At 31.6% G+C, this 8,543-nt stretch overlaps 1 long non-coding RNA gene across 1 annotated transcript; it reads right to left on the reverse strand.

Annotated features, from left to right (window-relative positions):
* Positions 1-3,788: 3,788 nt before the first annotated feature.
* On the reverse strand, positions 3,789-8,065 carry LOC127717796 (uncharacterized). The gene is made up of 2 exons (XR_007989376.1): positions 8,006-8,065; positions 3,789-5,544 (listed from the first exon to the last, which is right to left on the reverse strand). It is a non-coding gene; the product is annotated as an uncharacterized LOC127717796 (long non-coding RNA).
* Positions 8,066-8,543: the final 478 nt, after the last annotated feature.

Genomic DNA, 8,543 nt, shown 5'->3' on the forward strand with positions numbered 1-8,543 from the left:
TAAATTGTATTCCGATCGTCCTGAAAATGCATGAAATATTTGTCACTGGGCGTTAAGCAACCAGCAATCAATCATTATATTCAAAGAGGAATCCCTGACCATGATTTTTCCCACCACTCAAGTCCACTGTCCAAATAAAATGACAATTACGTAATGTGTATTATACATTAAGTTTTTTTCTGATTTTTCTTTAGCAAAAAAATTGTCTAAAATCTCTGCTATGTAATTCAACTAGAGCTTTCAGTAACTGCGAGTACTCTCAAATCGTACTTTCTTGTTATTTGACCTGTTGATACAATTTGTAATGTATTTTTGTTATTTAATGTTTACTTATTAAGTGTTATATCTGATCTCACTATTTTTAATATTTACCACCTTTGATAAGTGTTTAGTATGACGATAAATTTTCACTTCTGATTTCGAACTATGAACAACAAAATTATTTATTTTGTAAAAAATATTTCCGTACTCCATGTATACCTTACAACAAAATTATTTTTATTTACCTGTGTACGTTATTTTATTTGGCGGCATTTTGTCCAAGGTTATGGTTGTCTTTCTGATATTGTTTTACATCTTACCCCCTTGTTTTATTAATTTTGTATTTACATTGTGTCATAGATCAAATTTATTCGTTCAGTGTATGTTCACTTGTTTTTGTTAATATGTCTTTTGATTGAGTTAAGCCATTGCAATTGATATTTTATAGTGTGTCTTTCTATGTTGTGATGTTACACTATTGTTTCAGGTTAGGGTGAGGGTTGGCGCCTATTAAAACGTTTAAACCCGCTGCATTTGTGTGCACCTGTCCTAAGTCAGGAACCTGATGTTCAGTGGTTGTCGTTTGTTGATGTGGTTCATAAGTGTTTGTCGTTTGTCGTTTTTTTTTATATAGATTAGACCGTTGGTTTTCCTGTTTGGATGGTTTTACACTAGTCATTTTTGGGGCCCTTTATAGCTTCCTGTTCGGTGTGAGCCAAGGCTCCGTGTTGAAGGCCGTACTTTGACCTATAATGGTTTACTTTTACAAATTATGACTTGGATGGAGAGTTGTCTCATTGGCACTCATACCACATCTTCTTATATCTATGTACACTGTACATACTTTATACATAATGTAACGTGATAAGTTCAAGGTATTTTTTTTTCAACAACTTATTAGTTGATATATTTTTAAATATCAAATAAATTTGTTTTGAAATAGTCTTTTACAAGTATGAAGTGTGACGTAACAGGAAAACCGAATTATGGTATTATAGTATAAGTGATCAGCAACCGGTTATATTATTAGTGAAAGATATCTTTAAGATCTCAAGTGGTATTAGTTTGTAGAATAGAATTGCATCATCAATAGAAAATTACATACTTTTGTTTCTCATTTAAACTGAATGAATTAACTTTTACTTTCAAAATAGGTAAAATGCAATATAAGGTAATAATTGTTTTGTTCAAAATTTGTTGGTCAATAAAAATAAAAGTGAAGTCAGCTTTCAGAGACAGAATAAACAACTTCCTTACATAAAGTACAAAGCGTTCTTGCAAAAAAATAAATGCTGTTTGTGTACATTATATTTTAAATTAGATATTGAATAGTTGCATGTTTTGCTGGGTATGTTGATTTGTGTGCAAGTAAAAATAACTGCTTTATATCTTGTTTTACATCTATATATTAATGAGGGTCAGTTTAGACATACACTTTGCGACAAAATCTTGGAACTGTAAATTCATTATTTTTGCGATACTTTTATAAAAGGAAAAAGGCGTCCCCAAAATTAAACTCACATTTAAAGGTGTAGATAGTTATCAAAGGTACCAGGCTTATAATTTAATACGCCAGACGCGCGTTTCGTCTACATAAGACTCATCAGTGACGCTCAGATCAAAATATTTATAAAGCCAAACAAGTACAAAGATGAAGAGCATTGCATTTAGAGGTGTAGGTGCGATAAGGACTTTATTTGGCCCCCAATATCTAATCTATTATTTGAAGTCGGAAAGTTTCTCACTGTGACAAAACAAAAATTTGAGAAAGTCAATGAAAGTAAAATTGAACGATTTTCGTAGAACGATTCTACGCAAGCATTGACATTTACAATATTAATACCCAACACATAGACTTTGGATAAATTTTAACGGAATCTCCTTGTTTGTAGCAATTTGGGCAAAGAAAATTGAGCGCATAGTTCGAGAGCCTAAATACATTTGTACTAGTATTTAAATTAGATGCAGTATACATTATATATACTAATTTGTGATATCAAACAAAATGTAAGAAATCTTTTATGTCTACTCATGCGATTCATGTTTCCGTTCTTTATAACCAATTGAAATTGGCCTGCTTTCCAAAAATGTGGTTGAAAATTGAAATTAATGCTTATTGTTACGTCATGAAATGAACGCTGATACGTAAATTATGTAAACTATTTATTCTATCTAGCCATTATTCTAACTATAAATCATTGTGATAACAGCCATGATATACACACTTGAAATTCAAGCAAGAAGAAGGGTCAAGTGAGGGGCCTCCTTCAAAAGTTCTTTGGATGCCATCATTATTTGGGCGAAAGTTATGGAAAAGTAATAAATTACCATAAATAAGTTTCCTTGGTTGTAGACACAATTATATCCTCGTTTTCTTATTTGTGACGGACGTCACCGATTACGATTCTTTACTGAATTTTATCTTGCCATGAACAACACGACGGGTGCCACTCCGGAACTGTTTACCTTTCCGGATACACAAGGATCTATAACTTGTCATGGTGTAAACTATATACCGATTATCAAATCAATATCTTAAGCATGACGAAAAAAAATGCGGAAAACTGATGATTTGAGTGATTTTGCTAAGTCCAAGGACCATAACTCTGCACAAAATCATCAGACCGGAACAAAATTCAAACTTTATCTGTAACTTGTCATGATAAAACTATAGAACAAATATCAAGTCAATATCTTGAAGCATGACGAAAACAAGTGTGGAAAACTGATTATTTAAGTAAATTTTCTACCATAACTCTGCACAAAATCATCAGACCGGAACAAAATTCAAACTAGATCTGTAACTTGTCATGATTAAACTATACACTAGTTATCAAATCAATATCTTCAAGCATGACGAAAAAAAGTGCGGAAAACTTATTATTTGAGTGAATTTTTTAAGTCCAAGGACCATAACTCTGCACAAAATCATCAGACCGGAACAAAATTCGAACTTGATCTGTAACTTGTCATGATTAAACTATACACTAAATATTAAATCAATGTATTCAAGCATGAAGAACAAAAGTGTGGAAAACTGATTTGTCGGACTGACGGATGGACAGACAGACAGACTTCGTCGGTAGGGGGACTAAAATAAAATTGTAAGGATAGGGATACTTAGTTCGAGGTAAAATATCTGTTCATAATGGCTAGGGATAACATAAACTAAATTTACTCTGATACATGTTTTTATGCCTGTCCAAAATCTCGTCTTTAGTTATATCTAAATGTTTTAAGTATTTTAAGGAATTTGATGTTCTAGACAAATTGTTGATTTTCTCAGTCAAAGTTTTTCACACTTTTTTCAGACTTTGGGCGATTTAGAGCTTGACATATTGTATTGACATCCGTATTTTGTTAAAGACCGATGGTTTCTCTTGTATGTCGTGTCGCTGGATTGCTGTCTCATTGACGTAAACCATGACCACTTCTTGTTAAAACTGCATGTTCAGAAGTTGGTTAAAACGCGAATTTACAGCGATAAAGTTTCTGAAACATTCAAGAAAAAAAATCAAAAACACAAGAAAAAAACACATTCTTGTTTAATCTTATAATTCTTTACATTCTGACATGTGTAAAATTATTTACAAATAAGTTTGAAAGTCTTTGGTTAATGCAGTTCAGATCTTCATCTTTAACGCATTTACTCTTTGCATACATATCGATGTGTTTTCGTTGGTTTTGTTTCGTCTTTTGTCGATGTACCATGTGTACTAAACAGAAAAATCTGTAAAAGTGTAAGTACAGATAGTCAAACTTTTAAGAATAACCATTCGGCCACACAGAAAACTGTACATTTATAATAGTCCACTTCAAATACAAGCCCGCTTATGTTTTGTTTTTTTGGTTTACATAACCTCTTTCGATCTTAAATATGATAGATGTTTAAATCTATCATTTCTTTTTTAAATGGTATAACTAAGTAGCCTTCTTCTTTCTCTTGTCTGATACTGGTGCCTTTTCAGCATAACTGGACCTCTTTCATTCTCGCCGGGCAGTTTAATCTTTATTAATAAGTTTGTCCTGTAAATGTCATGTGATATGTCTCAAATTGATCCCTTGTTTGACTGGTTTCGTACGCTCTGAATCTGCACTTGTCAGTAATATTAAACTATAAACTGTTAGATGCAGGAATATCCAAATTATACAACACAGCAATATTGAATCTTCGGATTTATTATCCTTTCATAATCTGCAGGCCAAACAACCAGGTTCATAATTGTACGGCGGTTGTACAAAATCCGATTTTCATCTTCATATTCACGAGATTCTCCTTCGGAATCTAGAACCTTAACTCGCACAAGCAATGACCGCAGTTTGAGAACTACATTAACAATGCCCGAAAACAAAATTTCAGATATGTTAGTCGGAAATATTCTCCGTATCGATCCCGATCGATTCTGTTTGTCCGTTCATCAGTTGTAGTTCAATATCATTTGCATTAGGAATTTCTCCATTTATGGTTCGACTTTGCCGTTTATTTAATATGTAAATTGAGAATACATGTATTCTTTTTCTAAGGCCTTTCACGTTATATAATACAATTGCTGCTATAACTAATGTTACAACAATCGCAATAATAGAACCTGCTACTATACCAATATTATTTGTTTCATATTCAGTTGTTTTAGATAGTTTCGGTACAGATACGTTAGTCCGGTTTCCGTCATTTTTATTGTCGGAAGGCATAGTCATAACTGTATGACTTGTAACTATATCGGTAGTTTTATTTTTGTAAACACTTATTCAACGAGTTTTCCACACATTTGAAGACGTAGTAGATCTTGTTTTGAAATTATTATGGGTTAACCTTTCTTTTAGCTGCACGGTTGGTCCTTTTGTTTTCCACACATTTGAGGACGTAGTAGATCTTGTTTTGAAATCTTTATGGATTAACCTTTCTTTTGGCTGCAAGGTTGGTCCTTTTGTTTTCCAAACATTGTTTGGTAACTTAAATACATTCTTGGATTTAAATACGCCTTTAGAAGAATGTTGTTTATTAGTATTTAATTTAGATTTGGAAAGGTATTCTGACCTATTGATCTCTTCTCTACCTTCCCAAACATGGTCTGGTAATTTAAATACATTTCGGGATTTTCTTCTCAGGGGACGTGCTTTCGTCAAATGATGTGGTGTAGAAGTTGGTATAAAGTTCAATCTATGTGGAGATTCGTTTTGTAATCTTGATTCTGATAATTCAATTTCCTTGTTTTCCAATGGATACTGTTGGCTTGCAGGAAATATTAAGACAATGCATATAATCTCTCTAATCATGGTTTTCTGTAACGAATATAAGCACTTATCATATAAATATAGTCTAGCATGATAATGGCATAAAATGAAACACAGTACTTAGCAATCCTCAAATACATGTACTGTTGATGCATTTATTTGTGTGGGTACTAATTTTTGTGGATTGAGAAAAAATGTGTTTGCGTAGGCTTTTGATTGAACGGTTTTGCAAAAACCTGCACACAAGCCTATAGAAAATTTGTACTTCGTTGAACATTTAAATTCGTGCTTCATCTATAACCCATGAAGTCCACGGAAATTGGTATCTCTCGAACGAATCCACAGTACATCTAAGTAAACTTTATTCATTGTATTACTTACCAACCTATCCGTTAGATTTACCAAAAGATATTATATCTACATAAATTTATCTGAAATACTTCGAATTCTTACGTTATTTAAAAATAAAGTTGTCAAAAGTATGAATCATATTAAATGATAATAATTAAAGACAAGTCACAAATTGTCGTTCTTTTTTTTTGTTCCATTTTCTGTAAGGTATAAAAGGACATGTAAGTATGGCCAATCTTTTGTTATACAATGTAGCAATGCATTGAATCGTAACAGAATAATCCTCTCACATGGTTAACTTCTACAAGTATTTTTACCGTATTACAAAGCCCCTTTCCATTTGAATCAATGAAAAACAAACTACGTGGTCATTTGAAATAATCCGTCTTTTATGTATTCGAATGTTTTATATTATACATGTAGTGAGATTTTAATAAAATAAAGAATCTGAATCTTAATCGAAGTAGATGTCGATTTTTTTGCCAGTCGGAAATGCATCCAAAATTTATTAAATCTAGATACCTGTCCATAAATAGAGTAATCATGATACATGTAGCTATATAGGTTATTGTATGTCAAAAATATATGGTATATGGTATGTATTTTTGTTATTCAAAATATATGAATAGGGTTGGATGTGGTGATGGATGTCTGTTCTACTACACACATATTTTAGCCCCCCCCCCCCCCTTTCTCCCTTACACACAGCCTCTCAAACTACAACAACCAACGAGACTTTTAATTAGCATATATGCTTAAAATTTGTTGTTAATCTTTGTCATTCATGATGTCAAGATAAAGTACATTACAGACCCTCCTTTTGCATAAATGAAGAACGAATAAATAAGGCACAAGAACTTGTGCTAGGATATATATTAAAAGTTTGCAATTATTTGTATTTCCTTACTTTCGCTTTAATTTGTCATGTTGTTTACATTTTGAAAATGGGACAGTTATTGGAGATACTAACGATTTATTACGATATTTTAACATATTTTTTAAGGCAATTTTAACGAATGTTATATTAATGAAAAAACAACAATTAAATTTGATGAAACAGATTGCTAGTATAAACATGTAGACATAAATATTTGACCTAGCTACCTTAATTGTGGTTAAATTTAGAATCTCCTTTTTGAATGTTTCTTAATAATTATTATTTATGTTATATTTTAGTGATGCTATGTGTACCAATATTTTGGTTAAAAGACGATCTTCAACGTGTGATACCAAAATAATGAATATCTATAGGGATTTTCATGTATACATACATACATAATGAGTAATTGATACAATTATAGAAAAGGAAATTACAGATCTATAAATAAACATATTCAACTCCGGCATGAATTCTGAATCACTCTAATTCATCAAAGGCAGATTTAGGGGGACCCTTCTTATGGAGCTATGTGTAAATTATATGGTTAATGCATATACTCCTAACCCTTTTTAAAATACTGGGTCCCAAACTGAGCAGGATAACAATTTATCTAACAATTAATTGTCATGTTGGTCTATTTATAGATGTATAAAATTCATCTATGGCCTATTCATCAATCAATACAGTGGGATCTACGACGAAGAAACTTCTTACAGACTACAGAGATGCATCAACATAGGAGCACCGACCAACTTTTAACTTTTGTTCGAATACCATATATATATTTTTTGTCTGGCAAAAGATTGTTTTGTAATTAGACTCATATACATGTCATATTTTCGATTACATACAGGGAACAGATTTTTTTTGCATAACCAATATTATTTTTCTTTTTTCTTTTTAAGAAATTTTCAAATTTAGCAATCAATTTTGTTGTTAACCATGTACACCTCGGCTCCCTTTAAAACAAGTAACAACTTTTCTTTTATAAGATGTAGATGCAGAACATACCCCAAAACACGCTTCTAGAAAAATGAATGTTTAGAGCCAAAGTACAAAAGAAGTTTTTAAAAAAAGCTACGGGGGTTGCAAAGTGGTACCATCCAATCGGCAATATTCGAGTTTGAAATTAATTACCTATTGGGAGAATTAAGACATGTACGAATTAAATGAATATTAATATGTTTACTTTTATTTTTAAATACTAATTGAAAATACATTTGATGTCATAATAATCATATTGTGAACAATTTAAACAACAATTAATGTTTTACTTACTGATTATAGAACGTTTTTAAACCTTGATGATGTGAAATGAAAATGTTGTTTATGCTATCATGTCTATTTATATATATACATCTAAAATTTCCCAAAATAATCTATTTAAGTAGAAGGGATTTTACCAAGGTCGGATACTCGTCAAGGTTGTATTTGTTTTTATTATCATACGAATGTGGGATTGGCGGAGCTTGTTCTAAAGTAGTAATCGCGTCATGAATTGATAGACGAGTGTATCAAACTTAGCTAAATCATATTAACTTTACTGTGTATTTTTTGAGAAAACAAATCTTCAATCTATAGTATAAGTGAAATTTAAGCACCGTTTTAATGTTCATTCATACGTTCTACGCATTACTCATGTTAGGGAGGCTCAGCTACCATTTGATTTTTATGGGGGGGCTAGGATGAAATTTGAAATAAGGCAGGACAGGAGTTTTGAGTAAATAAAAAAGGCAGGATGACAATTTAGTTAAATAAAAAAGTCAGGATAAACTAAAAAAAAAAAAGGCAGGACCGAATAGAGTGAAAAATAAAA

Source organism: Mytilus californianus, unplaced genomic scaffold, assembly GCF_021869535.1.
Source record: "Mytilus californianus isolate M0D057914Y unplaced genomic scaffold, xbMytCali1.0.p SCAF_10, whole genome shotgun sequence".
Classification (NCBI taxonomy): Eukaryota; Metazoa; Mollusca; class Bivalvia; order Mytilida; family Mytilidae; genus Mytilus; species Mytilus californianus.